The sequence below is a fragment of the Lytechinus pictus genome, chromosome 7 (assembly GCF_037042905.1).
Source record: "Lytechinus pictus isolate F3 Inbred chromosome 7, Lp3.0, whole genome shotgun sequence".
NCBI classification, from domain to species: Eukaryota; Metazoa; Echinodermata; class Echinoidea; order Temnopleuroida; family Toxopneustidae; genus Lytechinus; species Lytechinus pictus.
This window is the reverse complement of record NC_087251.1, coordinates 34,338,814-34,352,107: the sequence shown is the minus strand read 5'-3', so window position 1 is coordinate 34,352,107 and position 13,294 is coordinate 34,338,814.

The window sequence follows — 13,294 nt, the reverse complement described above, 5'->3', positions numbered from 1 at the left end:
CGTTGCTACCAACTAATCACAATTTTTTCAAGCTTCTCATCGATCGGAACAAACGTTGAGTTCAGCATGTAAATTCGCAAGAAAATCAAGTGAATACAGCTGATTTACCGGATTTCGACCATGGAACTTGGAAAATTCTTCGTGTTGATTTTGGCCTGCATCTTGCTTGTTTCAGGCAATGCAGATGCTAAAGTCAAACGCGGAGAAATCTCTACCGAAAAGGTGAGTTGTAAGAGAGAGATCGAGAGAGAGTCCGAGAGGATAGGAAGAGGGGTGGTTGGGGAAGCCAAAAGAAGGGGGCAAGGGGCAGGGGTAAAAGAAAAAAAATCTCGGCGTTGTGTATAGGCTCGCCTGAGAACAACTGAAATCCACACCGATACAAGAATACAACCTCATCTGGTTGGATATCACAAAATATTGACATTAAAAAAGAGATCATGATCTAATTCCTTGTGTGTTCCAACATAATTTTAATACTAAACAATCAATGAAATATTGCATGTGATTGTTTATAAAGTTCTTGTAAAAGCTAAGTGCCTACTTGTCACCTTTACAGACAAATAATGACAGTGACCGGATATGCATATAAGAGGTCCAATGTTGGGTTGAGACGAAGTCCTAATGAAAATTTATACAGGTTCTTTTTTCTACCAAAGTTTATCACCTTTATAAAATTAAAGGACTAGATTTTTAGGGCCTTAGGGCCAGCGCGAAACCCTTTGGTCTATGAAGTGTATATATGAACTGAATATGAACTATATATATTTTTTTTTTGGGGGGGGGGGGGATGGGGTGCAATAAAGAGTCAGCAATTTGTGTTGGTTTTGTTTTTTTATAATTCTATAATGATTTCAGCAGTGGCGTACCGTGGGTCACGGCATGGGGGGGGGGGGGTACCAGCAAACATTTTGGGTCACTTAGTGAGCGCGAGAAGCGCTAAGTTGCCAGGTATACTCACCTAATAGAGACATTTTGAATGTCATTAAACGGATATGTATCTCACTGATCACATAATGCGAGCGCGAAGCGCGAGCTTATTTTTTTTTATATTCAGACCTATAAAAAGGCCTGAAAGGTGAAAAAAGGGACGTTATAAGCAAATTTTTGTAATCATGATACATACCTGTCTCGCTAAACCAACAATGCGAGCGCGAAGCGCGAGCTGAAATTTTTGTATATATTGACCCCTACTAGGGACTTTTAAGGACTATATTTTAGGAATCTATTTAGAGTATACATATCTCACCATAGTCCTCTATTGCGAGTGCCAAGCGCATGCTGATTTTGTTAGAATTATATAAATCTAAAAACATGAAGCACTTGTAGTCATTGTAATCATGATTAACGTACGCATCTTACTAATCAAATATTGCAAGCGCGAAGCGCGAGCTCAAAATTGAGGAAATTTAGACATGAAGAGAGATATTTTAAGGCTTAATTGTTTGTAAGAATTCACGAAGACAATAAGTATTTCACTAAATGATGCGAGCGCGAAGCGCGAGCTGAAATTTATGTATATATTGAACCCAAACAGGGATATTTTAAGGGCTATTTTTTAAGGAATTCATTAAGAATAGGCTACACATATCTCACCATAGTCATCAAATGTGAGTGCCAAGCGCATGCTTATTTTGTTAGAATTATATACATCTAAACACATGAAGCACTTTTTGTAGTCATTGTAATCATGATTATCATACGCATCTCACTAATCAAATATTGCGAGCGCGAAGCGCGAGCTGAAAATTTAGGAAATTCAGACCTGAAGAGGGGCATTCTAAGGCTTGTTTGTAGGAATTCACGAAGACCATGCGTATTACACTAACCAAATTATGCGAGCGCAAAGCGCAAGCTAAAAATGTTTAATATTCAGATCAGAAAAGGTACATTTTAAGGACTGATTTTAGGAATTCATGAAGAACAGACATATCTCACCAATCCAAGTATGCGAACGTAAGCACGGACACGAAAGACCTTAAAATGGGGCAATCACTTTAAGTAGTCATGAAAAAGAAGCATATGTCACTACGTACAACAATAATAATTTGCAGTGCGAGGAAATATATTTGGTGTATATTGACTTGAAAATGGGTGGTTTTAGTTCAACAGGATCATATATCTCGTTAAACAGACAATGCGAGTACCAGGAACATTGAAGACATAGGCCCGAAGCAAATTATGTTTCATAAAGTTATGAAATTTTTTTGTATGTAATATAACATAACACGATTATAATATAATACCATTATAATGAACAATAATTTTTTCTTTCCCACTACGATTCTCTCCCTTTCTTTTCCCCGTTTTTTTTTTTTTGCCAGCCGATGGGGGGGGGGGGGGCACGTGCCCCCCATGCCCCCCGTAGTTACGCCACTGGATTTCAGTGAAAGTAATAATGAAGCATGTTTATACTTATCTAAGAATTTTATTCACATGGATTTTGCATTTTCTATAATGAACCGACACTAGTCGCGAATAAAACCAGGTTTGAAATGGACTGGCAAGGAAAAGGAATCATTCAAAGTTTCTTTTCTTTCGATTTGGTGCACAGTCTCGTATAAAACTTTCCGTTTATAAAGCACAAGTTCCAAAACTGTGTTGAAAATCACATACATCAGTTGATAAATTCACAGGGAAAGAGAGAAAAATCCGATTTACTAAATGAGAATGAATTAATAAAAGAAGTTATACAGAATGAGATGCAGAGTGAAACAGCAAACGAGACTGCGAGAGCCCCAAAATTATGCACTTGATTATAGCCTGCATGAAACTGGACACGAACATGCTCAGAAGAAGCTCAATCCGTCCCGTTTTATGAAAGGCTAGGCTTAAACCTTTTTGAAATCTACTCACTACAAAAACTGAAATCTAGTATGCAGCCTACATTTCTTACAGATTAATTCCTTGAAAATTATCGATATCAATAGATACATTTTTATCCAAAAATATTCTTGTACATAAAACTTTATACACCAATTAACCCCATTCAACTTGCTTTCACCTTTTCTCCCTCTTTCTTCCATAGGACATGACCTTCCTCGGGAATTTTTATTTCCAAAACAGGGAGGACAACGTCCTTAACTATTCGATAAAGTACCCTGCCGTAAGTAACCCCCTTAAAAAAGGAGTATCCTGGATTACAATCCACAATATCTTTAGATTGGCATATCAGTTCAGAATGGTCTCAAAGTTGGGATAAAATGAATGGATTTTATTGGACATTGTTTATTTAAGTACGAGCTATTGATATCGGTTTGTTTTGAAACATAATCATAATGTAATTGACTTGATGATTGCTAATCAAATAATATTTTTTTTTTTTTTTTTTTTTTAACCCTTCCACAGGGGTCCTTTATTGAAATCACTATAATACATTTTTTTGACAATACATGATTAAATAATTAACACAGTATATGACACACAAGTTGAATATGTACAATACAATATTCCATGAAATTTTCGTAACATTTGTATAAAAAAAGCAAAATCAAAGTGCAAAGGAAAGAAAAAATCCATACAAAACACATATATATATATATATATATATATATATATATATATATATACACATGCATCTTAGAATGATATCTGATTTACTTAATGTAATAAAGTAAAAGATGACCACCTTTTTATGAATTTCTTCTCTTTGATATTTGTTTTATATATATACTTTTCCATACCATAATAAGATTTTATTTCAGACAAAATATGGTCGAAAACTGGAAGACAGTGTTTGCATTTTGCTGCAAAAATTTCTTTTCTAACGATTATAAAAATATAATTAAGAGCACCATTGTTGTTTCCGTAAAAACCGAATAGTTTATTATGGTTTGAAATTTTGATATTCAAATTGTTACGAGAAAACCAAATTTCGAGTTGAGACCATATTTCGTTTGTGTGGGCACAAGAACAAAAAATATGCATAATAGTTTCTTCGTAATTATAACAAAAGGTACATAAGTTATCTGTAACCAATTTAAATCGTAACAAAGCATCTTTCATATAAATAATTCTATTCACTATTTTGAACTGAAACCATCTCATGTTGACATCTGCAGTTGAATAAAAAGGTATTTGATAGTAGAACCTCCATATCGTGTTGTCAAAGTCAAACGTCTGTTTCCATTTGATGAGACTTTTACAATCTTTCAACTTATACTTCAAAAAAATATTGTAAATGTGAGCACAACCTTTTTTTGCTTTAATTATAAAAAATAGTGCTTCTGGAATAATAGGTTCCATAGCTTTTGGTATTACATGTTTATTGAAACCATATCGAATGGCGCTGCACAGGCCATAATATTGAAGAAAATTGACGTGTACATTGTATTTGCGTTGAAAATCAAAATATGAGAGAAATTTTCCATCTGTTCCCAAAATATCATTAACAAAACGCACCCCATTAGCACACCAAGACCTGAAACATATTACATTATTATTCATTTTAATTTTTGGATTATTCCAAAGGGCTTGACATGCAACGTCATCAACAATAAGGCGGGAAAGATCTGAAAAGGCCAACAATACCTGTGCCCAAAATGGGTTATTCATTGATATAGCAAGTGATTTATAATGCTCAGCCCCCATGAATAATTGAAAAGATGTATATGCTGCAGGCAAAAATGATTGAAACATGTGAAAAGTAAAATTTTCAGAACAAGAAATGAACCTTCTTATCCATGAAATTTTTAATGATTTGGAATGGATAAAAATATCAGTCATCCTAACACCACCCTCACTATACGGTTGACACATTTGTTTCCTACTTATTTTATCAGGTTTGCCTTCCCATATAAAGTCGTAAAAACATCGGCGAATATCATTCATAATTTCTAATTTTGGTTCTGGAAAAGATAAAAACAAGTAATTCAATTTCGGTATAAATATAGATTTAACAATGGTTACCCTCCCTAAGGGAGTCAAAGATCTTTTTCGCCATACCGCCATCTGACGTTTTATTTCTTTAAACTTTTCTTGATAATTGTAATCGACCATTTTTGATAGTTCAACTGAAAAGTCTATACCTAGGTACCTAAAATATCCTTCCGAAATCCAGTTCAGTTTGTACTCGTGTAAAATCTCTTTTTTGAAAGTTCTATTCTTCCCAATCCATATCACCTGGGTTTTAGTTATGTTAATTTTGAGGTTGGATATTTTTTCAAATTCATCAAGTGTATCAAGAGCACATTTTAAATCTTGTTCTGAACCATTGAGTGTCAAAAGGGTATCATCTGCATATTGTAACACTTTAAGTGTTTTCCCATTAATATGCATTCCCTCTAGTTTGTCTGAGTGTCGAATTAAAATACCAAGAATCTCACTGACTAACAAAAAAAGATAGGGAGATAAAGGATCTCCTTGACGACACCCTCTTCCTATATTAAACCTATTTGTACAATGTCCGTTAACTAACACACAAGAGGTTGCGTCTGCATATAACAATTTTATCCAGCTTTTAATGGATGGACCGAAGCGAAAAAAATCCAGGACATTGAAAAGAAAATTATGTGATACAGAATCGAAAGCTTTTTCAAAATCAATAACCAAAAGCATGCCAGCTATATCATGTAATTCACTGTAAAGTAATGTGTCATACAATAAACGAATGTTTTCACCTATGAAGCGACCATTCAAAAAACCAGTTTGGTTTTGATGAATTAAAAAAGACAGAACACCTTTGAGTCTGTTTGCTATACAACTGGACGCTATTTTATAGACAACATTTAATAGGGAGATAGGTCGCCAATTTCTTAACAAGTGTCTGGGTTTGTTTCCTTTCGGAATTAAAGTAATTATTCCCATTTTTTGTGAATTAGACATATGTCCTGAAAAATACGCATAATTTAATGATCTAACCAAAAAATGTTTAATATCTTCCCAAAAATAACGATAAAATACTACGGTAAAACCATCCTGTCCGGGCGACTTACTATTTTTCATGAGCTTTAAAACGGAAAGGACCTCATCAACATTTAAAGGACCCTCCAATAAGGAAGACATTTTAGGGGACAACTTAGGAATACCAGGAAAATTTAATAATAATTCCAAGTTGCTTACGTTGGTTTCTTTTTCCTCATAAAGATTAGAGTAAAAATTAAATATTTCATTGATTATGTCACTTTGCATTTCTAAATTATCACAATTTTCAGTGGATAACTGACGTATTTCTTTATTAATGCAATTTTGTTTTTCTAAATTTAAAAAGAATTTAGAAGGCTTTTCACCATCACCATCACCATCCACTTAATCCGAGATCGAATCGCAATTCCTTCATTTGTTTTTAAACGGAATGTTTCCAGTTCTGATTTTGCTTTATCAATTTGATACAAAATAGATATTTTATCGTCGGTGATCACCAGTTTTCTTTCCAGCTCTTCAATTTTCTTTTCTAAGTCTTTTTCTCTGTTTATATTTTGTTTATTTACAAAGGAGGCATGTGATATTGCTTCTCCTCGTATTATCATCATTAAAGTTTCGAAAAATAACTGATCGTTTATAGTGAATTCACAATCACCTACTATTCGATAATTTTCATCAAATTTTACTTCGTCTCTCGCATAAAATATAGTCGTATCTTTTATTACTTTTTTAATATTAGAAACAAATTCATCACTTTTCAATAGAGAATTGTTGAATTTCCAAAAACCAGGACCTCTTTTTATCTTATTCAAGTTGAGACTTAGACAAACTAAAGAATGATCTGTGCGATAACCTGAAAAAATGCGAACTTTCTGAACAAGTGAAAGGAGTTCCGAAGAAATTAAAAAGAAGTCTAATCTACTCTGTTTAAAGGGGGTGGATTGTCGCCATGTATAATATCTTTTGTCTGGGAAACAAACTCTCCAAGGGTCGCATAAATCCAAATCGGTTTTCATATTGTCCACTTGCTGTTTTGCTCGTGGGTTATTTACATGCAAGTAGTTATAGGTATCAAAGGTAAAATCTTGATATAAATTCCAGTCTCCACAAATTACCGTATGTGGATTATCAAAGTCTATTATGGTTTGTTGGATCTCTGAAAAAAATATTGGATTATCTAAATTCGGGCCATACAACGATACGAGAGTAATATTATGTTCATACAGTAACATATCTAAAACGACAAAATTACCGATGTTATCTACTTTAAATCTATTTATATCAACAGGGAGGGTTTTCTTAAAAAGAATCGCTACCCCTCTGGAGTTGGATGTGTTAAAAGAAAAGAAACATTTACCTTCCCATTCCCTGCGGATTTCATTCTCTATTTCAGGAACAAAATGTGTATCTTGAATACAACAAATATCATATTTCTTTGATTTCAAGTAAAATAAAACATCTTGCCTGATGCGGTTATCTCTTAGACCGCGACAGTTCATGGAAATAAAAGTGACATTACCCTGCGTCATACGCATAGTAAGAGAATAATACTAAAGAGGAAACACCTGCGGAAGATTTATTTTTTTGTACACAAACAATAAAGACACAAACACAATACGACAAAAACATGACAAACTCACTTACACACAACAAAACACACAGACAGGTGGACGCCCTACAACGCATGGAGCCGAGTGACGAGCAGCGAGCAGCCAATCCACCTCCCTATCTCCGGATCGGTTTATGAAATGAATCCGAAAAAAAAAGAAAAGCCCCAAATATAAGATCACTACTACCTATAGACTCAATCCTTTAAGAGGGCCTAAGATTGGAAAGAATATAAAGGCCTATATTTCTTCTTTATTCTCGAAGGTTGCAAAAAGGAATATAATCTATGTCCATCTTGGACTATATAAAAAAAAAAAGGTTATTCATGAAGTTTATAGATAAAGAGGGGAATCCCTTTTAAATGCAAATTCTCCAATGATTCATTTCATTAAGTAAACCTACGGCCAGTTTTTCAAAGAACTGACACAATAACAAATACAAGATTTCTGTAACAAATTTATTATAAGCCAATCCGACTGAAGGACTTCAGAAGTTTATGACTGTTATTTTAAATTTGCCATTGTAACAAGTCTCATGAAACGGACCCCTAATTTTATAGCCGTAGTTCGAAAATTGTGCGAATGTACATGTATTTGTATCATACATGTTTTAGTCAAATTCATCATTAAACTAAATTTTACATGGTTTTTGTTGTTTGAAATGAGTGGTAAGATAATGGATACAGTAACATTGTATCGTACGAAAGTTAAATTCAGTGTTTACCCCTCTTTCTCTGATGTAGGGTCATATTCTCTCATATTTTGTAAATTTATGTGATTGATATCAGTTTAAAAAACAGACATAAAAATTATGACTTTCGGCCTTTTTGGTGTTTTCTGCACACCACCTCCTTTTAGGAATAATATTGATTCGAATACAACAAGAGTATGGAGGCTACAAGTATTTATAAAATAACTCAAGTATTCTTAAGACTATTTTGCCTACAGTACAGATGAGCTTTTAAGAAAAAAAATGTTTCTATACACTTTATTTATTATCCAATTAATATCGTTTTCAACTCTAAAACAAAACATTTTGACACATTAGGCATGATTCCATAGAGTCTTATCAGCAATGTGGTTCCTCCAAAAGGATAAAGACCCTTCCTCCTCTACACATTCATTCACGAAATCATGTCACACAAAGGTAATGGGTCCATGATTATATTTCCAACTTTCAGTCAATATAAACTGAATATTCCATTGCCTTAAAGGAAATACCACAGTCCTAATACTATATCTGGTTACATAATCCAAACTAACCTGGAGATTAATATGTTACAAAACCAGCAAAACCATAAAGGTTTCATACAACGATAAAATTCATAAAACAGTTATCATATAGTATCAATTATCATTATCAGGTTGACAGCAAGGGTATTTATTTCCTCTTTTCATGTTTTTAATCTGTTGTAAAGACAGTGATGTGTAAAACATCTTGGGTGAATTTGTATTATTTTGATTATTTCATTTGTGATACAAGAGGTTTTGTCATCAACTAAGATTTATTGAGGGATTGATAATATCCTTTTCAATTCTGAAAAATAACTTGTTGGTTCATAAAGCATGATTCCTTAGATTTTTATCAGCAATGTGGTTCCCCAAAAGGATATAAAGACCCTCTTCTACACATTTATTTAATCATGGGCCCATCACAATATGTAACAGGTCCATGGTTATATTTAAAACTTTCAGTCAATATAAAGTGATTATTAGAAACAGCCTAAAAGTAAATACTCATTATAATCACAAAATAATATTTTGTCATAGTTTTTTTTAAATCTATTTCTAAGACAATAGTTATGTTTTATAATTTTATAATAGATTCGTAAATTAGAAAAAACAAATCAGCCAACGAATGGTAAACTTGTCAATTTTATATCGTATAGTAGTAGAATATTCATTTTTTAATATTGATACATGTAAAAATAAAACACCTTTTTTATAGGACCAATGCTGTTATCGACTCGTCATATTCGATGAAAGCAATGGACAGTGGGGAAGCATACGACCGAACGAAGATAGACTGGTAATGAAACATTCCATTCTTAATTTTTTCCTACTAAACACCAAAAAGTTCTTATAATAATTACGATTAATGTGATATTTATCATGGGTGAAATAATAAATGTTTTTATTTCAACCATGATCAGAAGTTTTCTGTATGTATTCATTTTTTTCTGATCTCTTTTTTTATTTCTTTCCCTGTACAAAAGTGTGTATAGGCCTAGAAATTTGTTAAAAAGTTTTACAGGAATGAAAAAGACAGAATCGTTCTGTTAATTGCTACGTAAGTTGAAGTAACATTTATTTAAAAGGGGAATATTATCACATAAAATTTTTAAAGTTTCATACCTCCTTTAATGAGAAATGTTTCAATAGTGATCAATTAATGTTACGTTTTTATGAGAGCTATTTGTTTTTGTTAACAAAGACTGATATTGATAGATGTCTCCACTAGCTAATCACAACAAAATTGCTATTAAGAAATAAACAAGCAGCACTCTGTATTTATACTCGCATTCATATAATTCCTCTTTGCATACATGTGTGATTTTCTTTGACATCTCCTGTCGATTCAGTTTAATAGTATAACACATTTTATTATTGTTTTATCCAAGATTAAGGATAAGTAAAGTTTAATAACTTTTTATTTAAGTGAAAACTTAACCAGACTCTTAATTTGAGTACACAAAATAATAAATATGTAAATAAACATTAAAATGTCCGTGACTAGACTGCTTCTACAAGAAGAGATCTAAATTCTGTATTGCTCACGTGAATAATTGTCGAATAAGCAATATATTTTTCAAAATGAATATTATGCAAAAAGAATACTGTTTAATTTTTCTACCTCTTTAACAATAATCACGGTTATATACGCGTAACTTTACGTTACAAATGCTGTTAAAACAAGAACAACTGCAAAACATCAGTGGCAAGTCTTGCCCCTTTTGCAATTTAAGTTATGTTTGTGACAACTTGCTGCATGACTTCTAATCGATATGCTTAATACGTTTGGAAATTATTATATTCACCTTTAAATCTTCCGCTGTTTTCATTTTAACAATTGTACCAGAAAATTTGTGATTTTCCCGATTAAAAAATACGGTAAACTTTTCTTAAAACTGTTTTTTCCCCGCAATAGACCTGTCGGGGGAAAATGGACAGAATAAAAGATCTTGACTACAAGATCAAATTGACTGGCCTTGATCCTACTTGTCACGTGATCACTGATGAAAAAGGTTTCAAAGTAAGTAGTGTGTTATAACGGCATTGTACGCTCTTAAAATTGGTAGCTATTGCTGGGCAACACATTGACCAGGATTTTGCCCAAAGCTGCGCAAATTATGCCCCAATATGCATAGTCAATTATATAGACGAGTCCATTTATGTAAATTTATCATCATCATTCTATCTATTGGTTATATTTTTACCAAAAAGCTGTGGTCACATGAATGTTAGGGACAATTTTACCTGTGCATTTGGTAAATTCTTTTCTTGGTTAATTGCTTACCTTAGCAAACTCTACCACATGATGTGTTGATTTTGTGTGAATGTGTATGAATTATTGATCCATGAAAAAAAAAGACGTATTGTTTTTTGGCAATTTCCACTTGCCCCAAACAGTCTGGGCGATAAGAACCCAAATGGTGTAGTAATAGTAGTATCAGAAGTAGTAGAAGTAGTAGTAGAAGTTGTAGCAGCAGTAGTAGAAGAAGGAGTAGTAGAAGTAGGGATATAATGGTAGTGACAGCCGTTGTATTAGGCCTAGTTGCAGTCGTAGTAACAATGGTTATAGTGAGGGGCGGATCCAGGATTTTCCAAGGGGGGAGCACATTTTCCCTAGGAAAATTTGACAAGCAAATAAAAAATTCCTCACTTGTGTATAAACGAGACATATTCTCATTAAAAATAACTGCTGTGACTCTCCAAAGGGGGGGGGGGCACACTTGTGTATGAACGACATATTTACATTAAAAATATTGACTATGACTATCAAAGTGGGGGGGGGGGGGAGGGGGCAGGGGCCGGATGTGCCCCCCTGGATTCGTCACTGGTGATAGTATACTAACTTAAATCTACATGTATAATAATACGATTGTAATTGGATATTATAAAATCATTAAAAAATTTAAAAACAACAAAAATTTTCAATCGCCAAAATGGTTTCGGTATACCAACAAAGTTTTTCTCTTTCTTCATGAGAGCGTTATTTTCATTCTATCTCTGGGTACCTCCCTAATTACAATATAAATAATTTAATGCGTTTTTTTTAGTGGCTTGTTTGTCAAGATACCATCACCTTCGAATCCCGACAGCGACCACAGAACTACTTCGTAACGTTGGCGAATTGTAGGAGTAATAGAAAGGGGTTAAGGAACGTCTCGTACACCTTACATATGACCAATGGGAAAAATGGACTGATGAAGGAATTTGCCCAGAATCAGAAGTGTAAGATTTTTTCATGTTTATTTAATTGATTCATGGCGTAAACAGTGCCTCAAAATGGACACAAAATAAATGAAAAATAGCAAGGAATAAAAATATCATTCATGATGTATTAAAAACGTAAACCTATATTTATCATGGTAGTTGACATTGAATAAAAAGGGTCCGAGGTCAACTTTTTTTAAAAAGATCTAACAAAATGGTGCTTGATAAAAGGAGCCATTCTTGTATTAATTTGATCTAATTCGTAATGTGTCATAACGACTACCAAATAAACGTAGTGATAGTTTTGTTGATTGATAGTTTTGTTGATTGATTGACTGACGGATTGATTAATTGAGTGATTGAGTGAGTGAGTTCTTAGGAGAAGTGAGTATATAGTTTGGTTGGTCAACTGATTGACCGAATGAATGAATGCTTGAAATATTTTTATTCATCGTTGAATGAGTGTCCATGATTCGTTTTAATACTTATATCTTAACACATTTAACAAAGTAAAATTACATTGATGTAATTTTCATTCTAAAAAAATACGATAAGATTCTTCAAAAATCTTTCTTTTAGTCATTATGGAGACTGACTTGGCCTTCTTTCTTGGATACGTGGCGATGACTATCTTGGCTACCCGATTCAGATGTAAGTTTCTTACTGCTCTAAAAACTGAAATTATTATGTTTTCCTCCTACACGATACACAAGAAAATACAGTAGTCAGAGGCATTTTGTCTGTATTTTTTCTTTTATGTCGTAATTCACCTTACTATATTTTCATGATACAATTTTTGGCGAAACTACAAAATCAAAGTGACATGAATCAAGTATATCTAGTTTAACTCTTTCATTTCTTAATATGTGATTTCATTCTTATTCTAGACGTCTTGTCGCTGAGGAAACTACTGCACCTAACCTATCGGTTATTCTACAGCAGTCTGTTCTTCAAGACAGTGTGTCTTCTACTCCTAAACATCGATTTATCGAGGTTTGCCCGGACCGGACTTGAAATGACTAAGATGCAAGACGCTGGTAATTAAAAAATAAGGATATCTATTCAAAATTTTCAACTTTCAATCTTCTACAAATAAACCTTATTGAACATGTTGAAAAGTAAAACTTTCTTGAATGAACCAAAAATATAATTATAAAGAATAATGATGAAGAAAGTATTACAGCAAATGGTCTTTGGCAAATCAAGTTTTATATTAATTGGTATGATTTTTTATCTAATATTTTGTTTTTAGCTGAGGTATTCTCGTGGCTGTCTACAGTTTTCTTTGTGTGTGTTCTGCTGCTTGTGTCAAAGGGGTTCTCTATCACCAGGTAAGTACTACCTCACACAATGTCAAGGTAAATTAATGTAGTAAGTACATACATGACAGA